The sequence below is a fragment of the Kogia breviceps genome, chromosome 5 (genome assembly GCF_026419965.1).
Source record: "Kogia breviceps isolate mKogBre1 chromosome 5, mKogBre1 haplotype 1, whole genome shotgun sequence".
In the NCBI taxonomy this organism is placed as follows: domain Eukaryota; kingdom Metazoa; phylum Chordata; class Mammalia; order Artiodactyla; family Physeteridae; genus Kogia; species Kogia breviceps.
The window spans coordinates 33,122,681-33,146,702 of NC_081314.1; the positions used below are offsets into that span (position 1 = coordinate 33,122,681).

The 24,022-nt window shown below is 36.4% G+C and overlaps 1 protein-coding gene across 1 annotated transcript in view; it reads left to right on the forward strand.

Moving 5' to 3' along the window:
* KCNH8 (potassium voltage-gated channel subfamily H member 8) overlaps window positions 1-24,022 on the forward strand; it is a 413,967-nt gene that overhangs the window by 104,986 nt on the left and 284,959 nt on the right. The window lies entirely within an intron of this gene.

Below are 24,022 nucleotides of genomic sequence, written 5' to 3' on the forward strand. Positions count from 1 at the left end.
GTGAGAGCAACTGAGTTTTCTTAAGGCTCACTTGGTTTTGATTTTTAACAAAATATATCGATTAAAGTAAAACCAGACCTTTTGTTGTTTTACCAAGACTAGAATCACCACTCACTCTCAAGGATATATTTTGGGCAAAGTGTTGCTGGTTACTGCACAAACCCTGCATAAGGCCCAGCCTCTGACCTCGAGGGGCTTATAGCTTATAGTGATGACAGATATATAGAACTGTAACCCAGAGGTGGCTTTGGAAAATGATAGAATGGAGTAAAAGACAGTTCAGCTGAAGTCGAGGGAAGAAAAACAGAAGAGTGAGAGAAAAAGAGGATCCGAATGGGATATTGATGTGGTTTCAGGAATAGACCAAGATAAGGATGAAGACAAAGGCTGTAGTCAGAATATGGAGAAGTTAATGCTAACATAAGTGTTTGGACTTTATTCTTAGCTCTTGAAATCAAATGCTAATGTGAAAGAAGATTTGAGGAGATGAAAGAGAGTTATAGAATGGTATAGCAGGGGTCCATAAAAATCCAATCCATTGTTTTACAGATAAGGAAACTGAGGCACAGAGAGGTTAAGTGACTTACCAGAGGTCCCATAGTATATCAGTAGCATAGTGGGGCCATAGACTTGTCTGCTGGCTCCCAGCCTAGACATCTTTTCGTCCTATCACGCTATAGTAGGCTATTCAAGGGCAAAGTCTTCATAGGTACTGCTTCTTGAACGTGTAGTAGATTGGCCTAGTTGTCATTGTTTTTGACATCTGTTTTCCTCCTAAGGGCTTCTAAGAATTATAGCTTTCTTCCTGATTCCTGAATGTGGTGTGTATATTCACTATATGTAATAACTTGCCCTTCATATGTAAGATTCTGCTTCCAAAATCATTGGCTTGCTGTGTGGCTTTTGGAAGGTGGTGTGTTTTATTGATGTAGACTTGAAAGTTCCTTGTAATCATTATCCTCTAGAATAGGCATTCCCATCTAGTCTGGAAGTCCTTTTGTTTCTTGGGCTCCCGCATTCATAGGTGACAGATTCAGACAATATTTATGTCCGTGACATGGAACTAAAGTTAGTACAAAATTGTATGTCTACATTTAAGATGCTTATGTTATTTTCTCCCATAAAATATTTGTGCTGTTGTTGTAGGTTGGCTGTATGTACACGCCAGTGATTTAAAGTGAGGTGTATTGTTTGTATATTCACAGGTGTTTATTATGAATTCAGTGCCTATGAAAAGTGATACTTCGAGTAAACCACATTGTCAGCAATGGCAAATATATACTTTGAAATAACCCTTTTGCTTTGAAATTCTTCTTGAACATATAAAGCTTCCTCCAGTCTCAGATATTCCAACAGTGTAAGTAATAAATACTATCTTGTAAAGGCATAACTTGAAAAATGCTTACAGCCTTCATATTGAGCATACAGATTGTACTGAGCAGTGCTTCAACTACCAGCGGTGTTGGCTGGATGGCTTTGGGAAAGGCAGCACCTACTGTATTTATTTTATAAAATGTCTGCATCTATTTAGTATAGTTATATATTTGTGTGTGTGTGTAAATGTGCGTGCGTGTGTTTTGATCAGTAGTAGTTGGAATACCCAGAAACTTTTTGCCTCAACTGTTACAAGGGCATGCTTGGTATTTTGTGGAGACCGAGACCCTCAAAAGAAGATATAGTTTGTATAATCCTTGTCTTGATAAGGCCTTGGCACCAAGAAACTGAGTTACGTTTGGGAAGCATCATGCTTTATTTAGCATTAAGGTTTCTGCTCCAACATCACACACACACACACACACACACACACACACACACACACACACACGACAGTTCACTCTGCAGGAAAGGCAGCTGTTAACTTGCTAATGCTCAGGCCTTCCAGGCTGTGCTCAGCAAAGCTCTAGCAGGTGCCATTCACGTGAGACTACAAGACAGGGGTCTGAGTAGCGCCCCCTGCAGTTTTGCATTGCCCTGCAAACGCAGTACTCATCTTAAAATGTTCCCTAAATATTTTCAATAACAGGAAACACCACCAGCACGCATGAGATCTGCAGTTTATGTACAGTCTGAACATCCACGGTGTCCCATTTTCTCATCCCTGAACTTCCACTAGACCACAAGACCTCGGGTCTGTTTTCACCGCTGTGCTTCCAAGTCTTGGCCTGGATTCTTCACTGGGCTCCTTTTGCCTGGATTAGATCCAGTGACTCCTTCAAATCACCAGCTGAATTTGTTGCTTACTTTCAGGCATAATATGGGAAGTATCATCATCCCCTTTCAGAGCCAGCATCACTCTTTGGGTGCCTCAATCTGGTTTTCCTACTAATCTCAAAAACCAGACAGAACATCTCCCTCCCTTTGTGTTTCTTCCTTAGCCTCTCTTGTCCTTGATTCTTCCTTTTACTCATTTCTTCCCAACCCAGGCAAAGCTTCTATTCTCTGTAGTATTAGTGATCTGTACCCCGAAATGGGCCAGTGTTTTATTCTCTTCTGATATCACAGTGAAGTGGAGGGGATGGAGAGTAAGATGGTAATGCATGATACTTTTCCTTATTGAGAACTTTGGCTCCTAGAAGTGATCCGTTGTCCAGTTTAGGAACCACGTATACATGAGAACTCAAGAATTCCCAACAGTAACCATGGGTTGTGTTTGAATATGAGTGCTTTGTTCTCAGTACAGAGCTTGACAGGAGATACACACAGAGGCTGACACATGTTATAAGTGGTACAGACATAGAAAGTATATCAACTACCTACACCCTATGGAGATTAGGAAAAAGAGATTAGCATAAAATAACAGTAACCAAAACTTTTAAAACATCTTGTTTATGCCAGAGACTCAGTAAAACGTTCAGTATGTAGTCTGAGAACCAGGTTCTTGTATCAATCCTGAAGTGCAGGTAACTTGCAGCCTCCTTGTGACATCTTAGTGAGCTGAAACACAGTTAACAATTAGCTGTCAGGATTTGGGTGCAAGTCTGTCAGGATTCAAGGATCTTGTGTTTCCAGGGTACATGATGCCTATGAAAATAAACATGCTTGAATGGGAGGGGAGCTGCCATGTGGGGCAGCCCCCCATGCATAATGCTATGCACTTTCATTTATTCCTCTTTCGGACCCCCTAAAAGTCACACGAATGCAACTATCCTTCTAACTTAGACCCCTGAGTGGAGGGAGGAGACTAATTTGCTCAGGATGACACAGCCACAAAGGGAAAAGCCAGAATTTGAGTTCAAACAATGTGACTCTGGTGCAGGGGTCTGGAAACTGGCCCACAGGCCTGTCTGGCTCACCTTCTGTTTTTGAGCAACAGGTGAGTTAGAGAAGAGTGGTTACATTTTAAAATGGTTCAAAAGAATGAAAAGAATATTTCATGACAATACTTGTTTATATATTTTCTATGACTTCTTCCGTGCTATGACAGAGTTGAGTGTTAGTGAGACTAGATGACCCTCAAAGCCTAAAATACTTAGACTCAGGCCTTTTACAGAAAAAATTTGCTGATCCCTACTCTAAAACCTACATTCTTAACCTTTAGGCTATACTTTTTCTACTTGATCATGTTAGGCTCATATGGAGTATGAATAGAATTTCTAGATTATTTTGCACCACTTGAGAGTTTTAAAATAAAAATAATAATCATCTGGGACCCTTTGTAGGAGAGTGGTACAGATGTGAAATTTTTAAAGCAGCTTGAAGAAACCATAAAATAGATTCTGTATTGTATTTAGGAAAATAGGATAAATGTTTTCCTCACACCGTTACTAGCTCTGTGACTCATTAGAAAAAATTCGTCCCCATTGACAAATAAAATGGAGGTTTATTCATGTTCTACATCACCAATATATTTAGCTCATTTGTATTCATTTGTATTCATCATATTATTTTCCAAAATAGATAAAAAATAGAACATTAGCTGGAAAGTTATAAATAAAGCCCAACACTTACTGCTTTGGCTAATAAGGCCTATGACAAAGGATAAAGGAATTAGCCTACCAATGAAAAAGACTGTTATTCAAAATACCTACTGTGTGTTATCCACTTTTATGGGCAATAACTGATTTTATTCCTACACCATTTCATGGTTAAGGGCACTAAGGCTTACAGGTAAAATAACTGCTGTATGTCATGCAACTATTAAGTGAAAAAGCCAAACCAGATCTTTCAGCTCCAAATTCAGTGTCTTCTTATAAAAGAAATCCATGGCACTTATCATTTCAAGTTGTAAATTAGTCTAGAATTACCTCATCTAGTGGGACAATAGATTCTCTTTCTAAATGTTGGTCTTTGTTTGATTCTGTTACTTCTGTCTGTTATTAGTTGTTCAAAAGTAGGAAAGAAGTTGAAGTAAATAATATTGCCATTAATTCGTATTTAACACACATAAAAAATAATTGAAAATGTTGATGCAAGATAATGTGTTTTAATAACTTGAGAGTTTCAGTGAATTTTATTCCCAGTTTTTTATAGAAATCGGAGAGATAACTTTCTTGATTTCCATGTATGTGACTAATTTTCACTTGTGATTGGTGATGATCACAATTTTATATTTGCAAAGGCTAAAACCAGAGGATTAATGAAGTTTAAATAAACAGTGGACTATTTCACGTTACTTAGAACCAGGTAGCAGATACCAGACTTGATAATGAGAGAAGACAGATCAGTTACATGGTTTTAGATGGTTGTTATAAAAGGTGACAGCAAAATGCATAATATGTCATTGGTTACAGATACCAAAAATTGTACTTTGTTTTGCTTTAAAAAATGTTTTAATTTTGAAATAGATGTAATCAGATAAAACCAATGATCATCTCTGAGTCTTTTTGTAGTATAAACATTGATTCACTTATGTCTAAGAATAAAGAGATTGTTTGCACTTAGAAAAATTTCAGACTTTGATGAAATCAAGGTCAATATGAATATTTATTAGTGTGTACTTGTGTATATCTTTTTTTTTTTTTCTGTACAAGGGCCTCTCACTGTTGTGGCCTCTCCCGTTGCGGAGCACAGACTCCGGACGCGCAGGCTCAGCGGCCTAGCCGCTCCACGGCATGTGGGATCTTCCCGGACCGGGACACAAACGCGTGTCCCCTTCATCGGCAGGCGGACTCTCAACCACTGCGCCACCAGGGAAGCCCATGTGTTTATATCTTTTAAAAGGCTCATCTCCTGTGGACATGTAATTTGGCACAGTGCATTTGTTCTTTGGAAAGCAATTTTGCAATAATGTGCCAGGAGTTTTAGAAATGTTCTTAACCTTTGAAAAGTTTTGACTTCTAGAAATTTGCCTTAGGACACATGTGAAATATGTCCATTACTGTGTTAGTTAAGGAGTGAAAATTTTTAAATAATCTGAACACACAAGTGTAAGAAAATGTTTAACAAACTAAAGTATATCCAAAGCATGAAGTAGTTTGCAGTCAGTAACATGATGTTCAAAATATTTATTTACTACCATAGGGAAAACTTGTACTAACTGAAAATGAGTGATCCTATTTTTTTAATTGATTATATTTCAATATAAAATATGCACATGTACTTTTATGATGACACTGATCAAAATGTATTGCATTTTTCTTTTTGTTTATACAAGTTCCCCATTAGATAATACATAATTTGAGGGCAGGGATTGTGTTTTATTCAGTATATTTCTCTTATATATAATGCTTTGGAAGTTGTAGACAATCTACAACTTCTTTTGAATGAATAAGAAAGATGATAAAAAATGATCTGGTTGTCCTTATATAAATTATCTTTTTTACATATTACATTTTATTTAGTACTTTATTATGTGTATGATCAGAACAGATCATTTTTAAAGTAATAGTAAATTTATATATTAGAAAAGAAAGATGGCATCTTTTCTCTAGAACTTATGGTAGCGTAGATATTATTGTGAAATTATTCTTTGTAATTTGGCCCTAGTTTAAATAACCTTCTCTTAATGGACCAGGCTACAAGAGCAGATCTATAGCTTGGCTTCCTTTCTACCCCAGGGTATTCTTTTACAGAATGAAAGTAACCAACAATACAATGCTGAATCATTATTAGCTCTAATTTGGGAGATTGTGCCTTGAGATAATGGGTGTTTGGGGTCTGATTCTGTGAAGGCTACTTTAGGCTTTTGTTCCATCAAAGGATCTCATGTTCATTTGCAAACATTCCTTTTCTCCCAGAATCATCTTCACGGTTCCCTGGCCAGGTAAATACAACTTTGCCCAAGATATTAAATAAATACATCAAATTAATTGCAATGAGTTGAGACCTGACACCCACAGTGAATACACAATACTTAGATCAAGTCAGAGGTCACTATGCTGAATTGCTTTTAAAATCTTTGAATTATACATTGGAGATGTTTGGTGCTGTATCTCAGTTGGAAATTGTTTTTAGCAAGAGAATCATTGAGAAGAATTAGTGCTACAAAATTTTTTGTTTTGTTTTTTAAAGAAAAATACATGGTCAAATGGGAGCCTCTCACATGATCAGCAAACAAAACACACCCCACAGATTTATTAACTTCAATCAATAGATGGCAAATGTCCTAATGTAACTGGAATATGTCATCTCTGTTTGGTTGCCAAGAAGATAATCTGACTCTTGATTTTATTTCCCCAATCATATTCTTCACTCAGACTCTAGAACTGAAAATCTCTTAACAATTTCAGCAGAGGGATTTTTGATATAGAAAGATTTGAGCTATAAGGAAACCAAATGTCCCATCTAACAGGGCAGAGTTGCCATCTGCACATGCTATGAAGGCCTACCTCATCATTGACTTCCCAGTTCATCTTATGCTTCAATTTCCAGGCTTGCATAGAATTTAGAGATGATCTACAATAGCCTCTAAGGTGCCTTTGTGAAAATTAGAAACAGGAACACCTGTTGGGCAGATCAGTTTGAAAAAGGGAACTCCTGGGGGGTGCTAGCTGGCATCTTAGGGTATAACCCAGGTCACCAGCCCCCTACCAGCCCTTTGGTTGTTATCCTTTGTGAAATGTGCAAATGCACAACTCTGGATGGCAGCCCTGAGTAAAGGGTGAGTGTGAGGGTTGTATTAAATATTTGAGAGATACGATATGAAAGGAACACATCCAAGTCTCAGTTGGCACGGGTCATACATGTTTAGGAACCTACAGGTCTCGTAGAAATAGTTTTTGACTATTTCAGAAAATACCAGTCCTGCTCATTCCAAATCCAGAAAGCACAAGTAACAGCCTATTTTGATGTATTGCCAGTATTTCACCTACAAAATGGCAATTTTCTATTGTTCAAGCTAGATCATCCTATCAGCAGCACCGGGCCATTTTCTGATGTTCTCATTACAAATGCTTTTTATCTCCTTACACCTCATGCATTGATTTTCTTTCTCCATGCAAAAAACAAGCTGGAATCATAAGTGGCTGCCATCTCTGCCTGACTCTGTTAACTCTTGATAGTACTGAAAACAGTTTTGATTTAATATTATCATTACCGTCAGCACCCTGAGTGGGTGCCAATCTCAGGAGACCATAGTAAGTGAAGGACTTTTTATAGGTGGACAGTTTGTGGCAGAAGAGTCACCAGCAGCATTTGCTAATTATACCTAGTAAAAATTATGGGATTCATTGCTGGGTAAATATTTTACAAAATACATATACTGTTTTTGTAGGTCCTCATGTTCAGTTATAATTTAGCTTTTTGAGTGAAATAAATGAATTCTTGCCTCCTAATAGAACGATTATTCCAAAGACATACAGATGGCCAAGAAGCATATGAAAAGATTCTCAATATCGCTAATTGTTAGAGAAATGAAAATCAAAACTACAGTGAGGTATCACCTCACATCAGTCAGAGTGGCCATCATCAAAAAGTCTACAAATAATAAATGCTGGAGAGGGTGTGGAAAAAAAGGAAATCTTCCTATACTTGTTGGTGGGAAAGTAAATTGGTGCAGCCACTGTGGAGAACAGCATGGAGATTCCTTAAGAAACTAAAAATAGAGTTATGATATGATCCAGGGGTCACACTTCTGAGCATATATCCAGAGAAAACTCTAATTCAAAAAGATATATGCACCCCAATGTTCATAGCAGCACTATTTACAATAGCCAAGACATGGAAGCAACCTAAATGTCCATCAACAGATGAATGGATAAAGAAGATGTGGTATATATACACAATGGAATATTAGTCATAAAAAAGAATGAAATAATGCCCTTTGTAGCAACATGGACGGACCTAGAGATTATCGTATTAAGTGAAGTCAGACAAATACTATATGATATCACTTATATGTGGAATCTAAAGAAAATGATACAAATGAACTTATTTACAAAACAGAAATAGACTCACAGACATAGGAGACAAACTTATGGTTACCGAAGCTGATAGAGGTGGGGGTAGGATAAATTAGGAGTTTGGGATTAATGGATACACACCACTACATATAAAGTAGGTAAACAACAAGGACATTCCATACAGCACAGGGAACTAGACTCAATATCTTGTAATAATCTATAATGGAAAAGAAACCAAAAAAGAATATATGTATATATAGATAGATAAATAGATAGATAGATAGATATAGTGTGTGTGTGTGTGTGTGTGTGTGTGTGTGTGTGTGTGTGTGTATAATGTATGTATATATATGTAACTGAATCAATTTGTGGTACACCTGAAACTAACACAACACTGTAAACAAATTATACTTCAATTTTAAAAAAGATGAAAAAGAAAGATTATTGAATTTACTACTAAAAATGTAAGATAAGAGAGGGAGGAAGGTTCAAGATGGCAGGATAGGAAGATCCTGAATGCACATCCTCCGAAGGATAAAACAGATCTACAACTACATATGGGATAACTCTCTTGAAAAGGGACCTGAAAACAGAGCCTCCACAACAAAAGGTAAGAAGACAGCATCAAGACAGGTAGGAGAGGTGGAGACAAGGTCTCACAAAGGAAAAAAACACACCCCAGCTGTGGCGATCCACATTGAGAGGGATCTCAAAAGTATGGATCTTTGCCCTGAGGAGTGAGGAACTCAAGCTCCACTTCAGACACCCCAACTCCTAGATTTTGCACAGGAGAGATGAGCCTCCAAAACAACTGGCTTTGAAAATCCAGGAAAAGTATAGAACTGCAGGGAATGGAAAGCTTAGTCTTAAAAATCTTGAGCACAGACACACTTGATCCAAAAACCAGTGCAAAATCACCAGACTGAAAAGCACAAGGATGTAAGTGAAGGGAACCCACTTACTAATTTTGAAGCATTTGCTGGATAGGCAGGAACCAGGTGGGAACCTCACCAGGGACTGAGACACTGGTAGAAACAAGTTTTGTTATCTCAGGCTGCCTTGCTAATGCCAGCACTGGCGGGCACTGTTTTAGAATTTTCCCACTAATCTGTTAGTGCTAGTGGGTATGCCCTGCTAACAGCCCTGCTTACCCTTGTGCCTTTGCCAGGACCACAGCTGGTTGAGAAGTGTTCCCACAGCAGCTGTGACTGGGCCCACAGTGTGTCTGGAGGCCAGCCCTACCCAGCATCATGCTGCAACAGTAGTCCTGGCCCCACCACTATAGGAAGACACACACAGCACACATAAGGGACCCCTAGAGTACCTGGTTCTGGTGGCCAGGTGGAATTGCATTTCTAAGTCCCACTTACATCCTAAATAAAGCCAATCCTTCAAGAATGGTAGAGATAGCTGATTTACCTAATAAGTAGAAAAAACACAGAGACTTAGGCAAAATGAGGAGAGAGAGGAATATGTTTCAATTGAAAGAACAAGACAAAACTTCAGAAAAAAGAACTAAACGAAACAGAGATAAGCAATCTATCCGATAAAGCATCAAAATAATGGTAATAAAGATGTTCACTGAGCCTGGGAGAAGAGTGTATGAACACAGTGGAAAGTTGAACAAAGTGACAGAAAATATAAGAAAGTACCAAATAGAAGTTATAATTGTCCTGAAAAATACACTCAAGGTATTCAAATGCAGACTGGATGAGGTAAAGAATGATTCGGTGAGCTGGAAGACAAAACATTGGAAGTCACCCAGACAGCAGAAAAGTGAAAAAAGAATTAAATAAAAGTAAGGATACCTTATGGGACCTTTTGGACAACATCAAGCCGAATAACATTCACATTATAGGGGCCCCAGAAAGAGGAGAGAGAGAAAGGACCAGAAAAAAATTGAATAAACAATGGCTGTAAAATTCCCTAATTTGGGGAAGGAAACAGACATCCAGGTCCAGGAAGCCCAGACGTTTCAAATCAGGTGAACAAACCCAAAGACACAAACACCAAGACACATTATAATTAAAACTGTAGAAGTTAAAGAGAGAATCCTAAAAGCAGCAAGAGAAAAATAACTTGTTATATACAAGGAAAATCTTATAAAGCTATCCACAGATATTTCAGCAGAAACTTCATAGGATAGAAGAGAGTGACATGACATATTCAGAGTGCTGAAAGCAAAAACATTCCAACCTAGAATTCTCTACCCAGCAAGGTTATCATTCAGAATTGGAAGAGAGATAAAGAATTTTTCAGACAAGCAAAACTAGAGAAGTTCATTACCACTAAAATGGCCTTACAAGAAATGCTAAAGGGACTTCTAAGGGCACTAATTAGTAACAACAACAACAAAAAAACCCATGAAAGTAAAAATCTCATTGGTAAAGGTAAATGTATAGTAAAGGTAGTGATTAATCACTTATAGAGCTGGTATGAAGTTTAAAAGATGAACGTAGTAAAAATAACCACAACTACAGTAATTAGTTAAGGGATACACAAAATACAAAGATGTACAATGTGACATCAAAACACAGACCATTGTGTGGGGGGGTAGTAAAAATTTTAGAGTTTTAGAATGTGCCCAAACTTGCTGTCAACTTAAAAATAGACTGTTAAATATATAATCTGTTTACATCAACATGATGGTAACAACAAAGCACAAGCCTGTAGTAGATACACAAAAGATAATGAGAAAGGAACATAACCATAACACTAAGGGAAACCACCAAAGCACAAGGGAAGAGAACAAGAGAAGAAGAAAGGAACAGAGGGGAACTACAAAAACAGCTAGAAAACAATTAACTCTATGCCATTATGCAAATAGACTAAATGTAAATGGACTAAATTCACTAATGGAAAGACATAGAGGGGCTGAATGGATTTTTTTTTTTTTTAAAGGCATATGTATATGCTGCCTAAAAGAGATTTACTTCAAAAAAAGAAAGACTGAAAGTGAAGGGATGGGAAAAGATATTCCATGCAAAAATAAATGAAAGCTAGAGTAGCTATACTCACAGCAGATAATATAGACCTTAAAACACAGACTGCACTGAAAGAAAAAGCAGGTCATTACATAGTGATAAAGGGGTCAAGTTAGCCAAAAGATATAACAATTATAAATGTATATGCACCCAACTAAGGAGCGATAAGACATACATGGCAAACATTAACAGGTTTAATGGAGAAACTGAAAGCAATGCAGTAATAGTAGGGGATTTTAACAACCCACTTACATCAATGGATAGATCATCCAGACAGAAAATCAATAAGGAAACATTGTCTTCAAATGATGTTAGACTAGATGATCTTAATAGATATTTATAGAACATTCCATCCAAAAGCAGAAGAATACATATTCTGCTCCAGTGCACATGGAACATTCTCCAGGATTGATCACATGTTAGGTCACAAAACAAGTCTCAATAAATTCAAGAAGACTGAAGTTATATCAAACACCTTCTCTAACCACAATTGAATAAAACTAGAAATCAATCACAAGAAAAAAAATATGAGATTAAACAACTGAACAACCAATGGGTCATCTAAGAAATCAAAAGAGATATCAAAAGAAAGAATACCTACAGACAAATGACAACAGAAATATGATGTATCAAATATCTATGGGATTTTTGTAATCCATAGCAGTAAAAGTGGATCTCAGTGAAATTCAGACCAATACATGCCAAACTCAAGAAACAAGAAAAATCCTAAATAACCTAACTTTACACCTTCAGGGACTAGAAAAAGCCAAACAACCAAAGCACAATATTATAAGAAAGGAAATAATAAGGATCAGAGTGGAAATAAATGAAATAGAGACAAAAAAAAAAAAAAAAAAAAAAACGTAGAAAAGGTCAATGAAACTAAGAGCTGGATCTTTGAAAAAATAAACAAAATTGACAGACCTTTAGATAAACTAACCAAGAAACAAGAAGAGAGGACATAGAAGTAAAAAAAGATGTTACAACTTATACCACAAAAATACAAAGGATTATAAGATTATTATGAACAATTATCAACCCCCAAGTTGAACAACTTAGAAGAAAAGGATAATTCCTAGAAACATACAATCATCCAAGACTGGATCATGAAGAAATAGAAAAACCAAATAGACCAATTACTAGTAAGGAGATTGAATCATTGAGCAGAAGTCCATTACCAGAGGACTTCACTGGAGAATTCTACAAATCATTCAAAGAAGATTTAATACCTATTCTTCTAAAATTTTTCAAAAAAATTACAGAGAAGGCAAATCTTCCAAACATATTTTATAAAGCCCTGAATCAGAAAACAGACAAGGACACTTCAAAAAAAAATTATATAACAATAATCTTGATGATTTAGATGCAAAATTTTAAACAAAATATTAGCAAACAATACATTAAAATAATCATACACCAAGATCAGGTGGGTTTTATTCCAGAGATGCAAGGATGTTTCAGTGTGTGACAATCTGTCAATATGATACACCACATTTATAAAACAGGATAAAAATCATATGATCACCTCAGTTGATGCAGAAAAAGCATGTAACAAATTTAACATCCATTTTTAATAAAAACGTTCAACAAAGTGGATATTGAGGGAATTTACCTCAACATAATAAAGGCCATATATGACAAACCTACAGCTAGCACTACACCAACAATGAAAAGGTGAAAGCTGTTCCTCTATGATCAAGAACAAGACAAGGATACTCTAGCCACTTTTATTCAACATAGCTTTGAAGTCCTAGCCACAGCAATTAGTCAAGTAAAAATAAAGGCAAGAAAAAGTAAAAGGAATCCAACTTGGAAAATAAATAAAACTATCACTATTTGCAGATAACATGACACATATAGAAAATCCTCAAGACTCCACCAAAAACCTGTTAGAGCTAATAAGTTCAGTAATGTCATTGGATACAAAATTTATAGAAATCTGTCGTGTTTCTATATACTAATAACCATCAGAAAGAGAAATTAAGAAAACAATCTCATTTACAATGGCATCAAAAAGACTAAAACACCTAGGAATAAATTTAGCCAAGGTGATGAAAGACCTCTATACTGAAAACTATAAGGTGCTGATTAAAGATATTTAAGAAGATACAAATAAGTGGAAAGATATTCCACGTTCATGGATTGGAAGAATTCATATTTTTATTCATTTTATTCATTCATATTTTTATTCATTTTATTTTTTCATACTACCCGAAGCAATCTGCAGAGTCAATGCATTTCCTATCAAAATTCCAACAGTGTATTTCACAGAAATACAACAAGTAATTCTAAAATTTGTATGGACCTACAAAGATCTCAAGTAGCCAAAAATCTTGAGAAGGAAGAACAAAGTTAGAGGTATCACACTCCTGATTTCAAACTATACTACAAAGCTATAATAATCAAAACAGTATGGTAACTGACACAAAAACAGACACACAGATCAACGAGATAGAATAGAGAGTCCAGAAATAATCCTACACATATTTGGACAATTAAGTTTTTGGCAAAGGAATAAAGAATAAACAGTGGAGAAAGGATTGTCTCTTTAATAAATGGTGTTGGGAAAACTGGACAGCTATGTGCAAAAGAATGAAACTAGACCACTATATTAAGCCATACAACAAAATTAATTCAAAATGGATTAAAGCCTTGAATGTAAGACCTGAAACCATAAAATTCCTGGAAGAAAACATAAATGGTAACCTCTTTGACATCAGTTCTAGTGATGTTTTCATGGCTATGACTCCAAAGGCAAGGGAAACAAAAGCAAAAGTAAACAAATGGGATTACATCAAAATACAAAGCACTTGCACAGTGAAGGAAACCATCAACAAAAAGAAAAGGCAACCTACTGAATGGAAGAAGATATTTGCAAATAATATTCTGATAAGGGTCTAATATCCAAAATTAAAACAAACAAACTCACACAACTCAACAACAAAAACACAACCCAAATGGGCAGAGAATCTGAATAGGTATTTTTGCAAAGAAGACAGACAGATGGCCAATGTACATGAAAAAATGTTCAGTGTCACTAATTATTAGGGAAATGCAAATCAAAACCATAGTGAGATATCACCTCACACATGTTAGAGTGACTGTTATTGAAAAAACATGTAATAAAAAATGTTGGATATGGGGAAAATGGAACTTATACACTGTTTGTGAGGCTGTATTTTGGTGCTGCAACTATGGAAAGCAATATGGGGTATCCTCAAAAAATTAAGAATAGAACTACCATATGACCCAGATATTTCACTTCTGGCTATTTGAAGTACATGAAAACACTAATTTGCAAATATATATGCACTCTTATGTTCATTGTAGTGTTATTTACAATAATCAAGATATGGAAACAGCCTAAGGGCCTATCAATGGATGAATGGATAAAGAAGATGAGGTATATATACACACTGGAACACTATTCAGCCATAAAAAGAATGAAATCTTGCCATTTGTGACAACAAGGATTGAATTTGAAGATATGATGCTATGTGAAATAAATGATATGGAGAAAGACAAACACTGTATGATTTCACTCCTATGTGGACTTCAAAAAAACAGAAGAAACAATCAAATGAAGTAAAACTAAACAAACAGAGATACAGAGATCAGACTAGTGGTTGCCAGAAGATAAAGGGATTGAGAAAAATGGGTGAAGGGGGTCAACTCTATGGTGATGGATGGTAACTAGACTTGTGGTGGTGATCAGTTTGTAGTGTATGTAGATGTTGAATTATAGTTCTGAAACATATATGTAAGATAACTGAACTTTCAGAAACTCTGGCACTCGTGCTTATGTGCTTTGCTTCTTTGTTTACTGTAAGAAAAGAAAGGAAGGGAGGAAGGAAGGGGGGAGGAAGGAAGGAATAAAATTAGTTAAATATCATCCTTAGAGGAATAGATAAACTGATATATGCCTACAGAAGAGTAGTTAAAATGAAACAATTAAATAAGATATACATTTATCAATGTGAATAGGTCTCAAAAACAAAATTTACTGGGAGTGGGGGAACAGACTTCAAAATGATCTGTCAGGAATGATACAGTTTTTTGTAAATTTTAGAAACACATAAAACTTTTCTGTATGCTGTTTAAATACACATACAAAAAGCATGATGGAAATGTAAAAACAAAGATGAGTTGGTTACATGTCCACTCTAGAATTATGTGTGTTTCTGTGGAAAGATGAGAGGGACTAACATTGAGGAAGGCAAGTCAACTGCATCTCTAACATTGTAAAATGAAAAATTAATCTGGAAAGATTTTAATATTCATTAATTCTGGAGGATATGTACCTAGTTGTTCATATTTCTATCTTTAATTTTTACATTTGAATATTTAATAATAAAAACCATATAACCACGATGATCTATGTAAGTCTGTTGTAACACAGTCCCACACTTCCCACTATAAAAACATGAGAATCTGTTAATAGTATAATAATGGCTCCGTAGATTTTCCAGAGGAATTTCGACTTCCATAGCTCTCCCGTGTGGAATACTGAAGCTGTAGGGGCTTCATAGAAATAGCTGGTCTCTCTCTCTGAATCATTCAAGAAGTCTTCCTTTGGGTGAGGTTAGGTCTGTGCAACTCTGGCTATCAACAGCAAAAAAGGTGTGGTTAGACATACTTGTTAAATCACATACTGTCTACTCTTTTCTTCTCTCACCCTTTTACTCACTCCCTCTCCATCCTGTTAAAATTTTTATGATGCATTTCTCTTGAGCCTTTTGCTGGGGAGGCAGGAGAACAGGAAAACACTGTTACATGTGGTGCATGTTTGCATCTGTTGAAGGTGGGGTAAGAGGGAACTGGTTAAAATCTGGTACGTAAGAGAGACAGAAAAACTAAGACTGGAGAAAACTAATATGTAATTCTTCTAGTGATTTGGAAAAAACACTCCTGAGATTTCTCCTTTACTTTCCCACTACACTTCACTGTGATACCAAATGTGTGGGTTTTTCTACACATCAAGCAAATCAGCCGCACCAGCTGGGTGTCCTGTGATTTAACATCAGATCTCAGAGGTTGAGGGCTCAGGCCACAAGACTGCCCCTGCTTCCCTGCTTCAGATGCCAATCCCAAGTCCTGGTTGTCACCTCCTCTTCTGACTCACTCGCCATAAATCAGAGATTCTTAACAACTTCCTCCTTGGGCTCAATTAATTTGCTAGAGCAGGTCATAGAGCTCAGGAAAATATTTGACATCCTAGATTATCCATTTAGTATAAAAGGTATAACTCAGGAACAGCCTTATGGAAGAGATGCAGGGGGCACAGAGCCTCCATGCCCACCTGGTGAGCCACTGTCCCAGCACCTCTACAGGTCACCAACCCCAAATCATTTCCAATCCAGTCCTTTTAGGTTTTTATGGAGGCATCATAATGTAGGCATGACTGATTAAATCATTCGCAATGGGGGATTGTTGGTTCAACCTCCAGCTCCTCTCCTCTCCCTCGAGGTGGGGTAGGGGCTGAAAGTCCCAATCTTCTAATCACATGGTTGGCTCCACCAGCAACTAGCCTCCATCCTTAGGGGCTTTCTGAAAGTCACCTCATTAGCAAACTCAGATGAGGTTGAAAGGGGCTTGTTATGAATAACAAGGCACTCCTCTCACCTTTATCAATATTTCACTTTGGAACTAGTTGAGAACAACTATTTTAGCAAAAGATTATCCCATTGCTTTTATTGATTTGGAAATTACAAGAGTTTTAGGAGCTCTGTTCCAGGAAGACCAAATATATATTTGTTATTGTAAATAGTGATATCACATACAGAATTAGGTAAAACTGTTACACTCTAACCATTGTATAGGCCCATTTCTCAGAATCCAACAAACGAAGATATGGTATAACATTGAGATGAGGCAATTCATAAAATTATTCACCCAAACTGTAGGCTTATAATGGCATGGTCTCTATTAATAGGTGTTCACATAGAACATGATTAAACAGAGATATCTAAGACAAGACAAGAAAAAAAATATAAAGGAGTAAGTTTGAAATATAGAAATTATTCATACTTTTTTGTAATATAATAAACCTCAATATCCTTTATGCTTTACCTATATCATGCTAACAATATTTTATTACAATTGATTTAAAAAATCAGTTTGGATTAAAAGCCAGTTGAACTTGACTTTATAATTCTCCTTTGACTGACTGTAATTCCTTTGGAAGTCACTTATTTACATTTCATTATTTTTATCTGTATTATAGAATGGTATGAGATTATAGGCTATAGATTCATCTTTCATGGTCAAGTTGAATAATGCATGTTAATGAAACAAAGAGCTGTATAGGCTTTTTTCATTTGTGTCTATAATTATTATTTGTAAATCTTCTGGAAATCCCATTTGATGGGAGGTCATAAGTCCAGTGGACATGACCAATACCAGGGCTCATGGCTTGGTGAGCTGAGGGCAAGAAGGATTTGAGTCCCCACACAGCCTTCAGTCAGACAAACTTGTTCAGGACAAGTTTGAATTGCATGTGGCAACCCTGATTCTTCTCTCTGAAAGTCATGATGGCTTATAAAACCCTGCCCTTGACATTAGCACAAGAACCCACACTCAAATATTAAAGGGCAGCTATAGCAGACACATTTATTATATAGCAGTGCATTTCTTGATTTCAATGATTTACATTAATTTATGCAGAAGCAAATATCAGTAAATAATTAGGGTCATATAAATGCAGGCAATGAAGATCCTGTACTTTACAGACTGAGCTGAGTGGAAATGCAAACTGCAACACTAAGAAATCTGTGCAATGAGTACATCAGCTCTGATAGATCAAAGTGCATGAACCAGTGGGGAACCCAGAACAGGATCAAGATGTAATGTACATCCAGGGCGTGTGCGTGTGTGTGTGTGTGTGTGTGTGTGTGTGTGTGTGTGTCTTTTGTTTCAAAACTATTTAAATCCAAATAATATCTCTGTTGCTTAGGAAAAATGTGATTAAAGAGTCCATTCTGAGACTATTGGTTAAGCGATAAGTACATACATGTATTTATAATAATTTATATATACATATATATCATAAAATTTTATGATGAGAAATTTAGCACTTGTGTTTGAATATTTTATTTCTATATTTAAAAGTTAAGGTCTCCAGAATTCAGGGCTTGGTTGGAGGAAACTCTTCAACAAAGCATGGCAAGATTATTTCTTAGATTTTTGTTATTCGTCTTAGAAGTTGTCTAGGCCAAGCTTTTGCTGCTCACTGTGGTCCCCTTTCTATAGTATTTGTGTCAGTCAGTTATCTCAGTATGAGTACTCTTGGTAATAGGAAACTCACTGTATTTGAGGTAGCCTGTGATCTTTTGGGCCGCCTTAGCTATTAGATACAATCATATTCATGCAGAGATGAAATCTTTTTTCTTATAATGTCTGTCCATGGACCTTGCTTCTGCTTCCTGGACAAACCTAGAACAAGATTGCTGTCTCATCTCTGTGGTAATGCTGCAAATGTATGTAATGGTATAATTTTCTCATCTCTAGACTGAGAAAATAATGACTGGAAAATCATAACACAAACTGAAAAAGGAAGGGAAAAAACAGAAAGTAGAGATTATCCAAGTCTTTGTTTTTGCAGACACTTGCACCCCTTTCTGAGAATTTCTTATTTGTATAGAATAAAAACTCTCTTTCTGTGATTGCACATGCTGAGCAAATGTGTCTTGCTTTCCCACTGTGGATGAATAACACAGAGGAAGAAGAACCTTTATAAGGGCAGAGGAACCAATTACCTAACCTCCCTCTCTCTAAAATTGTAGTTAATATAAAAACAGAGCAAAAAATAGTGTTTAGGGTGATGCTAGTTCATAGTATACATATATATCATGAGATAAACATCTTAGGTTTTTCCTTCAATGGACTTTTGTTGGAAATTATAGAATTTGGTACAAGTATTTAAGGTCATTTGGTATCAATAAGTGTCTAAGCAGTAGATGGGAAGAGAGTATCATAGTCTTTTTTCATTCCAGAAGATGTATTCCAAAATACTAACTTTAATTTTTACTAACAGCAAAAACTTTGTTAAGGAACAGACCTAGAAAGTTCCCCCCCAAAACACATATAACTCTCAGAATGGAGGGTTAGATAAGTTATTTTTGATACAATGATTATTATATCTCCATTCAAATTATGGTTATAAAAACTGGAATAAATGGGGAAATAGTCATGATAATGTATGTTTCAGTTAGGAATACTTTTAGCTTCAAATACCAGAAAATGCAAATATGAGTGGTTTGAACAAATTGGACTTTTTCTTACCTGAAAAATGGTCTTCATATAGGCTTTTGCTGGACTAAATTCTCCAATTAAAAGATGTAGAGTGCCTGAATGAATTAAAAAAAAAAAACCATCTACATGTTGCCTACAAGAGACTCACTTCAGATATAAGGACACACACAGACTGAAGGTGAAGGGATGGAAAAGATGTTTCACACAAATGGAAGTCAAAAGAAAGCTGGGGTAACTATACTTAGACAAAATATACTTAAAAACAAAGAAAATAACAAATATCAGAGCACAAATAAAAGAAATAGAGACTAAAAAGATAATAGAGAAGATTATTAAAACTAAGCTGGATATTTGAAAAGGCAAACTAAATTGGCATGTCTTTAGCTAGACTTACCAAAAAAATAAAAAATAAAAGAGAGAGAGAGATAGAGAGAGGGCTTAAATAAACAAATCAGAAATGAAAGAGGAGACATTACATCTGATACCACAGAAGTACAAAGAAGTGTAAGAGACTTCTATAAACAATTATATGCCAACAAATTGGACAACCTAGAAGAAATTGATAAATTCCGAGAAACATACAGTCTACCAAGACTGAATCATTATGAAATAGAAGGTCTCAACAGAATGGTGACTAGTAAGCAGATTGAATCAGTAATCAAAAACCTTTCAAAAAAACAAAATCAAGGACGAGAAGCCTTCACTGATGAATTCTACCAAACATTCAAAGAAGAATAACACCAGTCCTTCTCAAAGTCTTTCAAAACACAGAAGGGGAGGGAACTCCTCCAAATTTATTTTATAAGGCCATCATCACCTTGATACCAAAACCAAAGAAGGATGCCACAAGCAGAGGAAATTACAGGCCAATATTCTTGATGAATTTACATATAGAAGTCCTCAACACAATATTAGCAAACCAAATTCAACAATACATTAAAATTATCATACACCATCGTCAAGTGGGTATTATTTCAGGGATGCAAGGATGGCTCAACATCCTCAAATCAGTCAATGTGGTACACTACATTAACAAAATGAAGAATAAAAATCATGATAATAAATGCAGAAAAAGCATTTGGCAAAATCCAACAACAATTTATGATAAAAACTCTCAACAAAGTGGGTATAGAGGGAACATACCTCAACATAATAAAGGCCATATTTGACAAACCCTCAGCTAACATTACGCTCAATAGTGAATAGCTAAAAGCTTTTCCTCTAAGATCAGGAACAAGACAAGGATGCCCACTCTGGCCACTTTTACTCAACATAATATTGGAAGTCCTCGTCAGGGTAATTAGGCAAGAAAAAGAAATAAAAGGCATCCAAATTGGAAAAGATGAAGTAAAAGTGTCACTATTTGTTGATGACATGATATTATATATAGAAAACCCTAAACACTCCATCAAAAAAACTGTTAGAATAAATGAATTCAGTAAAGTTGCAGGATACACATTTAATTCACAAATATTTTGAGTTTCTATACACTAATAACAAACTATCAGAAAGAGAAGTTAAGAAAACAATCCCATTTTCAGTTGCATCAAAAAGAATAAAATACCTATGTATAAATTTAACCTGGAGGTGAAAGACAAATTTAATGCCATCCATATAAAAATTCCAATAGTATTTTTTACAGAAATAAGAAAATTAATCTTAAAATTTGTATGAAACCACATAAGACCCCAAATAGCCAAAGCAAACTACCAAAATACCAAGGGCATTTTTTCACAGAACTAGAACAAATAATGTTAAAATTTGTATGGAAACACAAAAGACACTGAAGAGACAAAACAAAATTTAGAAAGAATAGAGCTGGAGTAATCACACTCCCTGACTCCAGACTGTACTACAAAGCCACAGTAATCAAAACGGTATGATACTTGAACAAAAGCAGATGCATGGATGAGTGGAACAGAATAGAAAGCCCAGAAATAAGCCCATGCACTTATGGTCAGTTAATCCAGCCACAACAAAGGAGGCAAGAATACACATGGAGAGGGCTTCCCTGGTGGCGCAGTGGTTGAGAATCCGCCTGCCGATGCAGGGGACACGGGTTCGTGCCCTGGTCCGGGAAGATCCCACATGCCGCGGAGCAACTAAGCCCGTGAGCCATGGCTGCTGGGCCTGCGCGTCCGGAGCCTGTGCTCCGCAACGGGAGAGGCCACAACAGTGAGAGGCCCGCATACCGCAAAAAAAAAAAAAAAAAAAAAAAAAAAAGAATACACATGGAGAAAAGACAGTCTCTTCAATAAGTGGTACTGGGAAAACTAGACAGCCACATGTAAAATAATGAAATTAGAACATTCTCTAACACCGTACACAAAAATAAACTCAAAATAGATTAAAGGCCTAAATGTAAGATCAGAAACTATAAAACTCCTAGAGAAAACACAGGCAGAACACTGACGTAAATCACTGCAATATTTTTTGGATCTGTCTCCTAAAGCAAAGGAAATAAAAGCAAAAATAAACAAAAGGAACCTAATTAAACTCAAAGACTTTTTTTTTTTTTTTTTTGTGGTATGCGGGCCTCTCACTGTTGTGGCCTCTCCCGTTGCGGGGCACAGGCTCCGGATGCGCAGGCTCAGCGGCCATGGCTCACGGGCCCAGCTGCTCCGCAGCATGTGGGATCTTCCCGGACCAGGGCACAAACCCGTATCCCCTGCATCGTCAGGCGGATTCTCAACCACTGCGCCACCAGGGAAGCCCAAACTCAAAGACTTTTTGCACATCAAAGGAAACCATCAAGCAAACAAAAGGGCAGCATATTGAATGGGAGAAAATATTTGCAGATGATATGACTGATAAGGGATTAATATCCAAAATATAGAAACAGTTCAAACAACTCAACTTCAAAAAACAAATAACCCGATTTAAAAATGGGCATAAGTACTGAATAGATGTTTTTTGAAAGAAGAAAAGCAGATGACCAACAGGCACATGAAAAGATGCTCAACATCGCTAATCATTAGGGAAATACAAATCAAAACCACAATGAGATACCATTCGACCCAGCAATTCCACTCCTGGTTATACACCCCCCAAAAAACAAAAACATTAATTTGAAAAGATACATGGACCCCAGTATTCACAGCAGCATTATTTATAATTGCTAACATATGGACGCAACCTAAGTGTCCATCAACAGATGAATGGATAAAGAAGATGTGGTCACTTTATACAATGCAATACTACTCAGCCATAAAAAAAATGAAATTTTGTCATTTGCAGCAACATGGATGTACTTGGAGGGTATTATGCTAAGTGAAATAAGTCAGAGAAAGTATAACATCACCTGTGTATGGAATCTGAAAAGTACAACAAACTCGTGAATATAACAAAAAAGAAGTAGACTCACAGATATAGAGAATAAACTAGTGGTTACCTGTGGGGAGAAGGAAAGGGAGAGGGGAATATAGAGGTAAATACTGGCTTTAATTCTGTTATTTAAAGATGTCATAAAAATTCTAAGCTTTTGCACCCTTTAGTTCTGCCACACTCAGGCATGCCACCTCAAGGTCACAGAATGACTGCCACAGCTCTAGACACCACAATTAAATTCCAAGACAAGAATGAGTGGGAAGAGAAGGTAAAAGGGTACAATGGCTTGGATGATGAGAGCATTTCTTTTCTCATATCTCTCTTTTAATGAAAATTAAAATATCTTCCTGAATACCTGCAAGCTGACTTATCCAAATATCTAACTGAACAGATCTTATTAACCTGGCCAGGTAATAACAAGTGAAAAAAAAATCAGTTTCACAATTATATGATTACTTATGACTAGTTAAAAAGTTTAAGAAACTAGTTTAAAATTATGACCAGTAGCTGAGAAAGGTAGAATCATGGGGAACATGTTTATTTTTTCTCTGGTTTTCTAAGGCTTTGTAATATGGCTACATTAGTTTGATAATTAAAGCATGAACTTCTAGTGAAAATAAGTTCATTTGAATGCAAAGTAATTAGACTTGCCTGAAAGACTCATTGATTTATCTAAAACCTTCTCTTACTTCCCACCCCACATATCTATATTTTCGCAAAGCAGGGAAAAGGGTGGGGAAGCCCTGCTAGGAACTTTATGGTCATTTTTTAAACTACAGAGCGTGCAATGTCGCAGCCCACATCTTGTCCAGTGTCTTCTGACTCAGAACATGATTATATTGATTTACTTAAAAATCCATCCTGCAAATCATATTTATTTTTAAAATAAGTTTATTTATTTTACTTATTTTTATTTTTGGCTGTGTTGGGTCTTTGTTGCTGCGCATGAGCTTTTCTCTAGTTGTGGCGAGCAGGGGTTACTCTTCGTTGCGGTGCAGGGGCTTCTCATTGCAGTGGCTTCTCTTGTTGTGGAGCAGGGGCTCTAGGTGTGCAGGCTTCAACAGTTGTGGCACTCAGGCTCAGTAGTTGTGGCGCATGGGCTTAGCTGTTCTGCGGCATGTGGGATCTTCCCGGACCAGGGCTTGAACCCGTGTTCCCTGCATTGGCAGGCGGATTCTTAAT